This window comes from Acinonyx jubatus, chromosome D1 (genome assembly GCF_027475565.1).
Source record: "Acinonyx jubatus isolate Ajub_Pintada_27869175 chromosome D1, VMU_Ajub_asm_v1.0, whole genome shotgun sequence".
Classification (NCBI taxonomy): domain Eukaryota; kingdom Metazoa; phylum Chordata; class Mammalia; order Carnivora; family Felidae; genus Acinonyx; species Acinonyx jubatus.
Genome location: NC_069390.1, coordinates 95,983,630 through 95,997,824, shown reverse-complemented (window position 1 = coordinate 95,997,824; position 14,195 = coordinate 95,983,630). Strand labels below are relative to the sequence as shown.

General features: G+C 50.5%; 1 long non-coding RNA gene across 7 annotated transcripts; it reads left to right on the top strand.

Moving 5' to 3' along the window:
- The first annotated feature begins 1,106 nt into the window (after window positions 1-1,106).
- LOC113593214 (uncharacterized) lies at window positions 1,107-13,330 on the top strand. Of its 7 annotated transcripts, none has more exons than XR_008290617.1 (4): window positions 1,107-1,167; window positions 2,501-2,615; window positions 8,038-9,233; window positions 12,069-13,330. It is a non-coding gene; the product is annotated as an uncharacterized LOC113593214 (long non-coding RNA). The 7 variants fall into 7 exon arrangements; XR_003413304.2 differs by lacking the exon at window positions 12,069-13,330 and having other exon boundaries at window positions 8,038-8,145; window positions 8,370-12,046; XR_008290614.1 differs by lacking the exon at window positions 12,069-13,330 and having other exon boundaries at window positions 7,876-8,145; window positions 8,370-12,046.
- Window positions 13,331-14,195: the final 865 nt, after the last annotated feature.

Below are 14,195 nucleotides of genomic sequence, written 5' to 3'. Positions count from 1 at the left end.
TACCCCAAGAAATATGCAGCATCGCGTACATTGATTTGTTCCCAAGTATGCACAACCCCAGCCTAATCAAACTGGCACACAAACACAGAATGAGAAACAGCCTATTTTTAAAATGGAGGCGGGGCACCTGGGCCGCTCAGTCGGTTGAGCGTTCAACTTCAGCTCGGGTCATGATCCCGCAGGTTGTGAGTTTGGACCCCATACGGGGTTCGTTGCTGTCAGCCTGTGGGCGCAGAGCCGGCTTCAGATCCTCTGTCCCCGCCCCTCTGCCCCTCGCCCACGTGTGCTCTCTCAAAAAACAAATGATAATAAATAAAAATCAAAAATGGGGGCACTGTATTCTTCAAAACTGTCAATATCCTACAAGGCAAAGAAGGGCTGTGGAAAGGTTTCAGATCAAAGGAAGTTAAAGGGACGTGACAACCAAACACAATATCTGAGCCTCCCCTGGAACCTGTCCTGGAGGGGAAATGCTATTAATAGATCAAGCAGAAAAAAATTCTAATCTGGGTGATGGACCAGATAATGCCCATCTACCAAGTTGGTAAGCACACTGTGGCATGTAAGAGAGTACCCCTAGTTTCAGGGAACATATACTGAAATGTTTAGGGGTATAGAGCCATAATGCATGTAACTTACCACAAATCACAAATGGTTCAGAAAAAAAAATATGTATGACATATATACATATAAAATTATGTGTGCATGATATATATACATATATATATAAAGAAAGAGAGAAAGTACACTGTTCTTAGAACAAAGTAAACTGTAAATAATACGGTAAATCTGGGCGAAGTGTGTGTGGCTGTTCTTTGCGCTATTTTTAGTTTTGCACCTTTCGTGAGTTTGAAATTCTTTCCAAATAAAATGCTTAAAAATACCCTTATGTTTGCCTTGCACTTGACCATTTTTTGGCATGTCCATATGCTCTGGTACTTCGGATGCTCCCAGCATCCCCCTGAGGCAGGCAGGACACGCATTGCTATTTTATTTCCCATTTTTCAGATGAGGAAGTGAAGGCACCGGGCCGCTGAGCGGCTCGCCAAGTATTACTTCCGGTGCAACGGGGGCTCGGCCCCTCCCCTCCAGGTGTCCAGGGCAGGCGCGCATTTCTCCCATCCTGTTGCGATCCATTACGGTTCCTGCTACTGATCTCTCTGGGAGGTAATGAGTTTCATAATTCTGTTTCCCTGAGTTTATTACTCAGGACTTTGAAACCCAAGGCGGGAGTCTGTTTCTTCAGTGATCCCCTGGCCCCCTGTGTCCCCTCCGCTGACATTACAGCGGCCCCTCGTGTGTTCTCTCCAGTGCTGGACACACACTGACTTCAGAACGGGTTGCACGTATTGTCGCCACGTCCGATTTGTTTCTGTTTGTCTCCCTAAAGGGCAGGGACCACGTATTGTACCTCTGACCCTCAGCCCCAAGCTCTGTGCCTGGCTCTGAATGCTTGACGAATAAATGGCTGTGGGGCTGAATGAAACCTTCTCTTATTTGACCTAAACTCACCTCAATCAAGTCTCAAAGTGAGCCTTTCATCATGGAATTGGAATTAAGTAGGATTAAAGTTAACACTGTCCTGGCTGGCACACCTCTCCGGCTCCTTCTCTCTTGTTGTTGTTGTCTTTTTGTTTATAAATGTTTATTGACTTATGTTGAGAGACAGAGACAGCGTCTGAGGGGTGGGGAGGGGCAGAAAGAGAGGGCGAGGGAGAGAGAATCCCAAGCAGCCTCCACACCCAGCATGGTGCCCAAAGCGGGGCTTGATCCCTTGACCCTGGGATCATGACCTGAGCAGAAATCAGGAGTCAGAGGCTTAACCGACTGAGCTCCCCTAGGCCCCCTGGCCCCTTCTCTTTCTTGCAGGGGGTAGCAGATTGAGGGTGAATCCAGGTCATATGGAAGCAGGTGGGGGTTTTTCCCTACTACGGGAAGGAAGAGCTTCCTAATGAAAGTGGTCCAGAGGGGGGTGGGAAGCGACAAGGTTAGGGGATGGAGTAGACAGAAGAGTTGAGGTCTGAGGTGGGTGAATAGGAACTTACTACTGAGTCCCAGGCTCCACATCAGCGGGAGGTTCAGCCCTCAGGGAAATGGGAATTTTGGTGGACCAACCTTCAACGCAGTCTAAGTGACCACCTCCCCTATGTAAGTAGCCCAGAAAATAACTAAGGAAGGGACCCTGCACACCCATCTCAGGGAACCAGACTGATATCTGCCTTCCTGAGTCATCACCCTCAGGGGACTGGGGGCTATGAGCTTCCCAGCACAGTTCCGTACAGAGCGTGAGAAGGTAGAACCTCCAAAGAAACCCCTGGATTTGAGACAAGGCTGAAATCTTATTTGAAGGGATTTGCTTTCGATTTCCTTTTTTTAAATGCATTTTTAATAACAAGCCTGTTCAATCAAAAGGGGGTATTGGACTGCTCGGAAGAGCAGCGGGATCTCCCTCAATGTAATTTGGATCCTTTCCTAAACCCACTTCCTTTGATTCTGCCAGCTCAGATCTGTCTTCAGTCGGGAACTCACAAAGCCTTGTTGTCAGTGGTGTGGAAGAAATTCAGTTAGAAGCGTCCCCAAGTACATCTCTGGACCCATCCTTGGCGGGCAGGAGGGTGAGTTCCCTTTCGCCGGATACCAACGAGCGACATCACACAGATACTTTGAATGTTAGAGCGGGACCCTGGGTCGTATGGGCCCAGCCTCTCATGGCACTGACACCCGCAAGGCTAACCTCCTGAGCCCCCCATGAGGATAGACAGGTTCCGGCTCCTGTGGCTGACCTGTCCTTCCTCTTATGGAACAGGAGGCTGGACAGGCGGCCATGGCCCTGGGGCATGGCACCAACACTCCTGGTTTTCTGGACCATGGAAGAAACAATGAGCACTCAGATCTGATAGGCAAGTCTGGGGATTCTTGGGTTAAAACTCCCAAGGAAACGGGGGAGACGATAGGTACCGTTAACCGCTGGTGTTGGGCTGCTCCAAGCCAGTCTTGGCTGGGCCGTGGAAGTCAGTCTAAGGTCAGAGGGCTGGGGGCCCTGGACCTCAAACCGATCTGAGTTAGTCACAGTGGTGTTGCATGGATTCTTCCAGTTCAGAAGAGGGAGGTGTGATCTAAGCCTCTGTGCCCAGCAGCAGTGCCCATGTGGCAGAGTGGACACACCGTCAGGGGAAGGAGGTGGCCATGGAGCCCCACGGCACAAAGCGAGGCTGCACGGCTTGGGAGAATTTGACCAGGGCAGGAGCCTGGGTATCAGAGCTGGCCATGGCAGGTGCCCCTAAAGCCAGGGTAGAAGATGAGGCCGGAGTCATACCTAGATTGAGCCAAGTCAGCCTCCTCCCTCATTGGTACAAACATGGGACATGTTCTTTTCAATGTTTTCCTAGAAATGTTCCAATCCTAGAAGGGTACAGATAATCTGGCAATCATATAGACCTTCTCCAGTCCGGGGACAAGGACTGAGTGAGGACCTAATCTCAATTCAATGTATTCTGAACGCAGTACCCAGAAGGATCCTGTAAGAGCTCTCCTCTGTCAAACCTCCCTTGCAGTGGCTGCAAAGCCCAGGGTGTTGTGGTTGCCTGTTAGTTCTCAGACAGCATCCTCTATGGTTCCCCCCACTTTGTGGCCCCGTTCTGGCCAAGCAGGCCTTCTCCCTATTTCCCTGGCTCACCAGGCCTGTGGGTGCATGCTTGGTGTTCTCTCTGTCTGGGTCTGCCTCTCCCAGATATCCCCAGGGCTCTGGCTCTCTCCTGCAGTTCTGTACTGAAGCATCATCTTCTCAGAAGGGCCTGCCCTGACCACCCTATTTTAAATTACAACACCCCACACTCCCTATGCCCCTCCCCTAGTGTAGACCTTATTTACCGTCTGATGCACTTGGTGCTTAGATGATCTGCTTATTATCGGGCTCCCTGACCAGAAAATGGAGCTCCATTGGGTTGGGATTTATGTCTGTTTCGCTCACCACTCACTCATGAGGACCCAGAATAGTGCCCGGCACAGAGTAAGTACTCTAAAAGATCCGGGGAGTGCGTGAAGGTGAAATCGGTTAAGATTCCTGGCTCCTAGCTTGGCCAGCCATGTCGGCCTGGGCCCCATACCTGACCACCTTCTAAAAGGGTTCCTCTCCCCAGGCCCCAGATTTGCTTAGCTCAGCTCCTGGTCCCCCACTCCCCTGCCTGCCGTCTGCCCTCTCCCACCACCCAGCTCAATCCTGTCCCATCCCCACCACGAGAGAGGTGCCTAACCTCAGCATTTCCCTGTTTCCCCCAGCACTGGATCCACTTGTCTCTATAACAACCTTCTTTGATTGGGAGACTTTTAATTAGCAACCCAGTCCCTCACTGCCTCTCTCTTTCGGGCAAAGCAATTGACAATATCTTTAAAATATATATGTGTGTGTGTGTGTGTGTGTGTGTGTGTGTGTGTATGTGTGTGTTGTGTATACCCCGAACCATTATACTCAGGCAAATAAGCCATCAATTTGGTCACAACAGGTGGTCCTCTAGCTATAAGGGAAGTTACAAGCCTTCCCAGTACAAGCCTGCCTGCCTTGTAACCCTCAGCCATGGGCAAACCCGGCCAAAGCCTCCTCCCTACTGATCATCAGCGAGCCAACAGGGAGAAGAGCCCCTCTTCGGGCCCCTTCCCTAAATCAAAGGAACGTATGCTTTCAGAATCATAAAGTACGGGAAGGCCCCAAAGAGAGATTCAATAGACACGTGTCCCATTTTGCCAGGGCAATTCTTTCAAGGCTCGCCGATGTTAACATCCAGAGCTTGCGTCTCAACAGCCCTACACAGACTCCAGGATTTCTCAAAGCAATAGAGCAAAACAGAAACACCAGCCATCTGTCTCTTGAAATTTCCTAGGAGGGGCAACCCGTAGCTGGGAAGACACTCGAAGGCAGTTTTCAAGTCTGAGACGCATCACACTGAGTTATGGGAGCAGAACTTTCGGGAGGCCTTCTCTTCAATGGTATGAACGTGAAGCAGGCATATTTCGCACCCACGGCCACGGCCATGGCCCCTCTACTGCCAGTGGCCACAGCTGTGGGGGGGACCCTGCAGGAGCCAAACAGCCTGCAAGAACGCTGACTCGGGAGAACGAACCCTGGCCCAGCAACGTCCGCAGTCATTCCGGGCCAAATTCAGTTGAAATGAGACACTTTTCAAAAACGATTTCTAGGTAAGTGGTGGAGAAAATAGGATCACCCCGAACACGCGGAGCAAAGAAAGGAGCAGCCCCGTAAGTGTAGAGATGGGTCCTCCGCCTTCTCTTCGGGCGCCAGACGCGCCTTCACGCAGAGGCATCGGCTGGGACAATGACTTGTGTGGGTTGTCATGACAATGAAATTGAAACTGGGATAAACAATAGCCACTCCGCCAGCCGCCTAACCTCTGAGCCGACCTGTCATTACGACAGCAGCTGCCTGGGCCTCAAGCAGACGTCAGGAGATGAGCATCCCTGGGGCAGGCTTTCCTAACAGGTGGCCAAACGTGAGGCTGGAAATCAACTGGGCCCTTTTGCTCCTTCTTGAGCTACCCTAGGGAATCCAGCAGCCTCCTGTAAAAGGTCCCCGGAGCCTGTAGAGGGACCACAGAGCCCAGAAAGTTCATGCAATGGGCCCACAGACCCACAGCATGCCAGCAGAAAAGGCTAAGAAATGGTACCTCATCCTAAGTGCAAAACCTCAGAAACCAGTGTTTCCTGGGAGTGGCATTTCTAAAGGCTACTTTCAGCAAGAGCTTCCCGGCATTCCTCACCAAATGGACCGATGCAAAATTGAATTATTGTCTCTGATAGAACTTGAAAATCCCTTTGTACTTCCAAGGCAAATGCAAATGCACAGTCCTGTGGCACCTCTGTCCCACCCTCCCCACCGCCTCTGCTCGCCTCAGACTCCAGCCTAAGCCCCCACCGCATCTGCAGGAGCTGAGCACCAGGAAACAGAATCAAATATGCCCCATAGGGCTCAACTTGGCTTTAAAAAATGGTATTATTTATATTTAATAGCAGCTTCAGAAAAAGCTGCGAATCCTAGGGCATGGCAGAAATGTAAATACTAACTGATTGTTATTCTTACGGAAACTTAGAATTCAAAAGTTTAATCAACCTCGTTAGCATAATTTGGGTGACTTCAGTCCATAACCTTACCCTGGAGTTGATTATTTATGGTGCCCTGAACAGAAGTCGAAAATTAACTTTGATTTAATGTAACAATTCCATCCCCAATATAATTCATAATGCAGATACGTTTGTCAAAAATAAATCACGTTGCTTCGCCCATCTCAGAACAGGAAACCCAGAAAGGAATAGAAACAGAATCCCTAATCTCTGGTTTCTGTAGTCGTTCTGGCTCTCCCTTCCCCTGCTCAAGTCTGTGCCTGCCCAGGGACAGGCTTTGGAGGAGGCTGAGAGCATCCGTGTGCAGAGAAATCTGTGGATCAAGACAGACGGGCCCGGCGGGGAAGGGGGTGTGGGGATCTCTCGGGGTGGGTATCTTGCTTCTCTTGAGGGTTTTACCCGAGTAAGCAGCTTTTTAATAAGGCGGAATGAGAAAACATCACGGGAGGCCAGTCTGGTGAAAGGGCTGTTTGTGGAGAGCACGATCCGATGTCTTGCGTGTGTTCGAGGTGTATCTGTGTACAGTTTGCTTTCACCCGTATCACTGCCTCAGTCTTCATATCGATAGATGGGGCCGATGGCAACTGAGGCCCGAGGAAGCTGAACGCCTTGTCCACATCCCGTGGCTGGTGAAAGGCGGTGCTGATCCTGGAATGCTGGTCTCCCAGCACCATCTGTCAGCAGGTGGAGAGAAAGGAGTCCAGCTAAGCAGTCTGCCTCCTGGCCAAGGAAAGCAGAGTCCTTGCCCACCCCATCAAGGGACAGTAAGAGACCCCGCTCCCAGAGCAGACAGGAGAAATCCTCGCGACATCACCAGCGTAATCAATTTCCAAGAACTCAGAAGTGGCATTCGTGACGCCTGCTGGAAAACCTCAGAAAATGTAGGTTTCCCACACGTTTGGCAAAAAGCACCGTATAGAACCTCCCTAGATGATGGGGGGCATAGAACTGCTGGGATCCTCTTTATCCCCCTTCACATAAATTTACCTCTGCGATGTACCAAGCTCCCTGCCAAGGAAGAAATCTCTTTCCATGGGCAGTACCAAGGAGCCAGACTGGCGTTGCTGTGTGCTAATTCTCTGTCTGGACTGCTAAAGCCACCCAGACGTGCCAAGTTTTAGCGGCAACAGGTTTGCCTGCCAAGAACCAGCGTCCCCTGCTTCCTCTCCCACCTACAGGCCGGGCAGCGCCAGCTCCCCTTTTCCATGCCAGGCAGAGCCGATGCGATCTCACAATGGGCCGCAGAGCAGGGTGCCAGCAGCCAGAGCCTTGGCCAGTGGCTGGCAAACTCAGACTGTGCCATTTGGCTCTTTGGCTTCTGCTGTGGAAAAGAACTGGCTGAGAAGAGGTAAAAGCTTTTGGCAAAATATGAAGTTTGGGTTCTCTTGGTCCCAACCCAGCGGGGATAATCATGACCTGGCATGGCTTGTGTGTGTGTGTGTGTGTGTGTGTGTGTCCTCATGCGTTAATCGCATAGCTTTAACGGTTATAGAATTAAGATGAAACCAGGCCACCTGAAACTAACACAGCGCTGTATGTTAACTAAGTGGAATTAAAATAAAAACTTAAAAAAAAAAAAAAAAGACAAAACCAGGCCAAAAGATTCATTGTGAAACAGCACCCAGGGCCTTGGAATAAATTGTGACCAGCCTTAGATTGGGTCACCATGATGTCATAATGCATACGTGGGTACATCAACCACGGGCCAATACTCTATTGTGTCCTCCATCCATGTTCTTTCAGGTGATCTTCTCAACGATATGCAATCAGTGTTTTTATCGTCTGGACTTCAAAGACGAGAAGACTGAGGTTCAGAGCCGTTGAGTACCTTGCCCAAGGTCACACAGCCACTTAATGACCTATTCAAGGCCCGGACCCATATCCATCCAGTTTTCCTCTTTACAGTTACATGTATGCAGTTGTCTCCTAACCAGACCGTAAGCTCCATGACGAAAGGGTTTGGATTCCCACATCTGAAACGGTGCCAGCATCCAGGCGCAGAATAGGCTCTCCGTAAATATATATTAAGTACGTGCACGAATAAATGAACGAGCCCCACTATGACTATGTCACGGAAGCAAACGGCTTCATATCCACTCCCTACCTGAAGCCCCGGAACAGAGTAGTTAAGGACGGGGCACTGGGGTGTTACACTCCCAGGGGACAACGGTGAGCAGATGCTCTCTGCTCTCTGCAGGGTCCGGACGACAGAGACTGCCTGCCTTCCTGTCTCCTAGATATTTACTTCATCACACCCCAGTGCAAGCTTCCCGTCGGTCACACGTCTCCCTGATAGGCCCCTGCGCCGAAACGCCCCGTGCCCCTTGGCACCCATGATCATGGCGTAGGCATCCATCCTCCATCTTGTCAAACAGCTGTCACACCTTGACAGCAGATGGCCTTGGCAGTCTTGGCAATCCAGCCGGACAAGTTTCTACCTGAACTTTGGCTCAGCCAGTGCCTGGATGGAGGAGTCAGAAAGGAGACCTAGAAAGGAAAGTACCTTCTGTTTTCTCATTCCCAACCGCACAGGGCTGGGGGAAAGAGATATGCTAATGGCCATGGGGAAACACCAGTGGGAATATACCTGCTTTGGACCGATAGGAGCTAGGGTCCCCCACTCATCCCCTTGCCTCCAGGTATGCCTGCACACAACTCACCTGCGACAGACCTGTTCTTCCACAGCCCCCAGACAGGAAGCTCTCTGATATCATATCTATCTGCCACGGTCAGTCCCTCCCCATGGGCAACGCCACAGGGGTGGGGAAATCCAACAATCTGATGATTCTCTCCAGGCGCTCGGGATGGAACAAGCATCAGTTCTCAGCCCAGCTTCTCAAATGTATGTGTTGTTACTGCTGCTATTTTCAAGGACCTGCTCTATTTACGCCTCACTCCTCGTTGCTCCTCCTAGGACAAGAGAACTGAATAAATAAAGAAGGCAGGCTTAACCCCTCCCTTGGCAGGGATAGGAATTTGCCAGAGCCGAGTGGGAGCAGAAAGTCCGCAAGACACATACCTTGGGCCCACAAAATGCTTTATATTTGGCCAAGCATTTGCTCACAGCCCTGCAGCTGTGAGATATGAAGTCCATGTTACAGGTACGAACACAGAGGCGAGGCCAAGGCCACGAAGGTTGCTCTAAGCCATCTTTCGTCTCCTCGTCACCCGGGTTCTCGGTGCCTGGAGAGCAGGAGAAGAGAAACAGTGGTGCTAACGGGCCCCACCACTGGTGGCCTGTCGCTGAGGCTCCCGTGTCCTGCTCTCCCTCCCCTCTGTGAGGGCTGGGGCGGATAAAGGGCCCGCGGAGCCAATCCTATGTGCCAACTTGACTGGGCCATGTGTGCGGTGCCCAGACCGTTAGTGGAACATTATCCTGGGTGTGTCTGTGAGGATGTGTGGAGAGGATTTACCATCTGAATGGAAACATCGGCTCCTCCTGGGCCTGAAGCCCTAGCCGAAAGGCGCCACCAGCTTCCCCGCAGCACCAGCTGGCCCACTCCAGATCTTGGGACTTGTCAGCCTCCATAATCACGTGGGCCAGCTCCTTGGCGTAATTCTCTTTCCATTTCGATGTATCTATATCTACACCTATTGGTCGTTTCTCTGGAGAATCCTGACTCACACAGAGCCCCGGACAGGCTCTAAACGGGAAGATGGGCTCTGAACGGCAAAGCCAGGCTGGGCCGAGGCAGGCGGGGACCTCCCATCCTGGCATCCATCAAGAAAGGAAGTGTTATTAAAATTAAAAAAAAAAAAAAAAAAGGAAGGAAGGAAGGGTTTTCTGCTCTCTTGCACAGACTCTTCCTCAGAAACTCTCCTTTCTCTCCTAAAGCATTTCTCCAAAAATATTCACTGATACCTGCCTTGTAGAAGCGCTGTTTTTGGAGTATATCAGTGAATGAAACGGACCAAGATCCCTGCCCTCAGGACACACAGTTCCCATTGCAGATGTAATAAGGAACTTAGATAATATATTGCAAGGGGAGAAATAGGAGGAAAAAATTAAAGATTGGCTAGGGTAAGGGGGACCGGGTGTAGCGAGGTGGGGGGCAGGTGTTGTGCTGAGCAGGTGACCAAGGAGGGTCGCGGTGGGAGTGAGATGTGAGAGGTACTGAAGGAGGCAAAGGGGTCAACCTAGCAGGTATTTGGAGGAAGAGCACTCCAGGCAGGGAACAGCCAGTACAAAGGCCCTAAGAAGGGAGATGCCTGGTGGGCACAAGGAATTGCAATCAGGTCAGTGTGGCTGGCACAGTGAAGGTGAAGAGGGCAGAGGGGCAGGCGATGGGGATGACGTCACAGAGGCAGGATGGTGCAGGGCCATCGGAAAGATTTGAAAGGGAAGCCATGGCAGGGCTTCTGGCAAAGGAGGACATGATCTGCTTTGGGTTTTAAAGGGATCTCCTTGGCAATCTCTTGACCCCTTTTTGCAGGGGCGGGGGGAGGGGAGGGTCAAGGATAGAAGCAGGAAGACCAGTTAGGAAGCTCTTGCCAAAATCTAGACCAGAGATGGTGGTGGCCCTGCCCAACGTGGTGTCAGTGGTCAGGTTCCAGATGGAGTCAGGCGGAGATGCCCCCCAAAGGAGAGTACGTGTTTTCTGGTCTTGAGTCCTGCTCTCTGCCCAGGGACATGCCTAAGGTGTCCTTAGGGTCCCCTCCCACCCCCCTCCCCAATCCCGGATATCCCTAGTCACAACTAGGAAGAGTCTTTTTATGAATGGAGCTGGGGAGAATGATGAGAAGGTCAAGTTCTATTCTCTTCCCCAACATCTGGAGCAGCATTAAGGACTGATGATACCATTCAAGTCCTAGAGCCAAGTGGGGGACAAAAAGGAAAGGGATAGTGGTCTCTTCCATAAGTATAGTCAGTGGTGTGCTGGTGAATGTTTGACAATTGGCTCTCCAGAAAAAAAAGTGTGTAATTTTATGATATGTGTGTAATTTTACTGATAAAAAAATATGTTGCATATATTTTACAAATACTAGGGCCGCCTGGGTGGCTCATTTGGTTATACTTCTGACTTCAGCTCAGGTCATGATCTTACAGTTCATGAGTTTGAGCCCCGTGTCGGGCTCTGCACTGACAGCTCAAAGCCTGGAGCCCGTTTCCGATTCTGTCTCCCTCTCTCTCTGCCCCTTCCCTGCCTGTGTTTTCTCTCTCTCTCTCTCTCTCTCTCAAAAATAAATAAAACTTTAAAACAAATACTAATAAAATACACAATAGCCTTTACTGTAAATTCTATAACCAATTGGTTCTCACAAAATGCTCCTGTTGATTTTTGGAGAACTCGTATCTGTAACCAATGTATGGTTGCAATTGACAAATGAGTGTAGTTCCCACATGAATGTTGGTTGATATTTGTATTTACATTAATGGGTAAAAAGAAAGTGAACCAGCAAAGATGTTCCTTGGGACTTCCTTCTGTTCATCAATGATGTGAATGACATCTTTGCTGCATCTGATTACTAGTCTTCAATTACTGCGAGAATATTTCCTCGATTTCTTGTGCCATTTACAATGTAATAGCTACACACCCAAAACACTTTTAAGTTAAATCTGCATTATTAAGATTTTCCCCATCACTGTTTAAGTCTAAACCAACAACAAACCATCAAAGGAAGTCCTGACTTAAAGCATTTGCCAATTTCCATCTCGTGAATACTCCCACCCTGGCCGATTTCAAGCTACCAAGGTGACGTTACTGAATGTGGACTTGGAAAGGGATTCTTAGCCATGAGCCATTATATAATATTTCCAACATACAGATACAGTTGATGTAAATAACCTCAAGCGTAAAGATAATAGTAAAATGGAGTAAAATAATTAGGAGCTAGTAATGAGTTTTGAGTATTTATTACCTTTGCGTTTAATATAGCTTATTTAATTGTAAGTTTATATAATTTAATTTTTAATAATGGCTGTGTTTATCAACCAGCTTGCAAAATCACTGGAAGTTTAACAGTCGACCCTCGTGAGCCAATTCGAGCAGCCCTAGTGCCCCGTCGACCGTGCGGTACTTTCTCAGACATCGCCCATCTTCCCACTGAGAGATCTGCTAGCTACCTATCAAAAACTGGGGACACTGGGGCTGAGGGGGTGAGGTGAGATGCCCAAGGCACCTAGCAGCTGATGTCCTCGAGCAAGGGTGGCCTCAGGAAAAAGTAGCTGGTCTGGGGTCAGGGAGGGTGGGAGAAATGCGAGAGGGCCAGAGGAAGTTTCACACGAGGGCAGTGAGGTCAGCGAAGGTTGTGGATGAGAGGGAGTTCAAGCCTGTGCTCACGTCGCCATCACCAATTCCCCTCAAGCTGCCTAGGCTGGCCTCTTAGAACAGGATCTTGGCGGATCTTCGTGGAGAGGTAGCTGCACCCTAGTTGCATAGGCTGTGGTTGATCAACAGCTTAGCTGCAAATCACTCGCCGATCAACATAAACACCAAGTTTGTCTGCATGATGGACAATCTGCCAGCACCAGCCCCCTCAGAGTCAGTGTATGAGGATCAGGCCACAGGGAGTCAGGCAGAGTGTCTGGCTCTATCTGCCCAATGCACTAGTGTTTTACTGTCCCAGAACTTAAGAGAAGGGCCAAGAGAAGAGTTGAGAGGCAGGAGCTGGCAACCCAAAGATCATAGGTGCACCTGCTTGCTGGGTAGGACCTGGTTTCCCTGGGGACAGCCCTACTGTCCCCTGTAAGTCAAGCAGGGCCCTGTTTCAGCTCCCAAGTTCCTTCTCTACGCACCAGTGCCTCCAAAAGGCCCAAATGACCTTCGGGGCTCCAGAAATGAGAGTTTTGGTGGCGAGGCCGGGCCCTCCCAAGCCTCCCCAGGCCCACCCAGGTCCTGGACATGAAGGGAGAGCGCTGTGTCACCCTGAACAGCCAGGGAGGCCGAATGGTGGCCAAAGTGCGGTCACTCAGGTTTCGCCCAGCTTAGAAGCTGAGGGCAGAGCAGGTGTCCTTGGGTTCTGGACCCTGAAACAGGTGAGGGCAGCAGAGAGAGTGTAGTCTGGGTCTGGCCGGAAAGTGGTCTACACCCTGGCTTGTAAGCACAGAAAGGAGAGCCCCCAGCCCACCGCTGTCTTTTCTGATTCCATTAGCTGTGTGACCGTGGGCAGGTTAAAAAACTTCTCTGAGTTTCCAGTTTCTTCATGTTACAAGAAATGAGTTAATAATACAATAAACCCTTGGCTTCCATGAATTTAATATTTGGCTTTTGGTTGTTATTGTTTTTTCACTATTTAATGATCTGCCTATTTGCCTGAGGAGCACCCACTCGCTGGTCCTGTTTGCCTTCCCAGAAGTCCTTGGTCTCCTGCCTCACCAGCCCTGATGAAAGCTTGGGAAGAAGGACCCAATGTCTGCTTTTAGCCCCCTGTTCCCTACTCCTCCGTCCAAAAGCTCGTTCCCCCAGGGGAACTTGGGGTCTGGGTTCCGGTAACTCACACCTTACAGTGTGAGGTCCCAGCCAAGCACCGGGACCTTCACACAGGGCTCTGTGTGGCCCTGAGTGGGGCGGCTGTGCTCACTCCCCTGGTGTCTGTATTTTAACCACCTTGGGGATGGAGGAACATGTGGGCCGGGGGGTCCCACAGACCCTAAGGCTCAGAGTTGGCTCTGCTATTGAACAGTTACTGAACACAAGTAAGTGACTTGGCTTTTCTGCCTCCAGGTCCCCTTCCTGCCTCGTGGAAGATCACCTGAGCGTGCCTGCCTGGGCCTGGGGCTGGTGGTAGGGTGGGGGCGAGGGGAGGGAGCTTCTTCATCCTGCTTTCCCCCACCTGCCCACCCCACGCTCAAATTTCCTGGCCGCTAGTGACAGCTCAGCTCTAGAAAGGAGCTGAAATTAGGCCCAGCTCAGCCTTGGGCAACTCCTAGAGGGGAGAAGCAGTGGGAGGAGAGCAGCAGGCAGGGAGAAGCAGGGGTGAGCAGCCGATAAAGGGAGGCAGACACCAACGTGGGAAGGTTAGGAGGGGAAGGAAGCGCTGATACAGCACTCACTCTGCAAATTTCTGCCATAAATCACTCTCAGGAGCAGCCTGGGAGCCCTCACAGCTGGAGGGAGAAGATT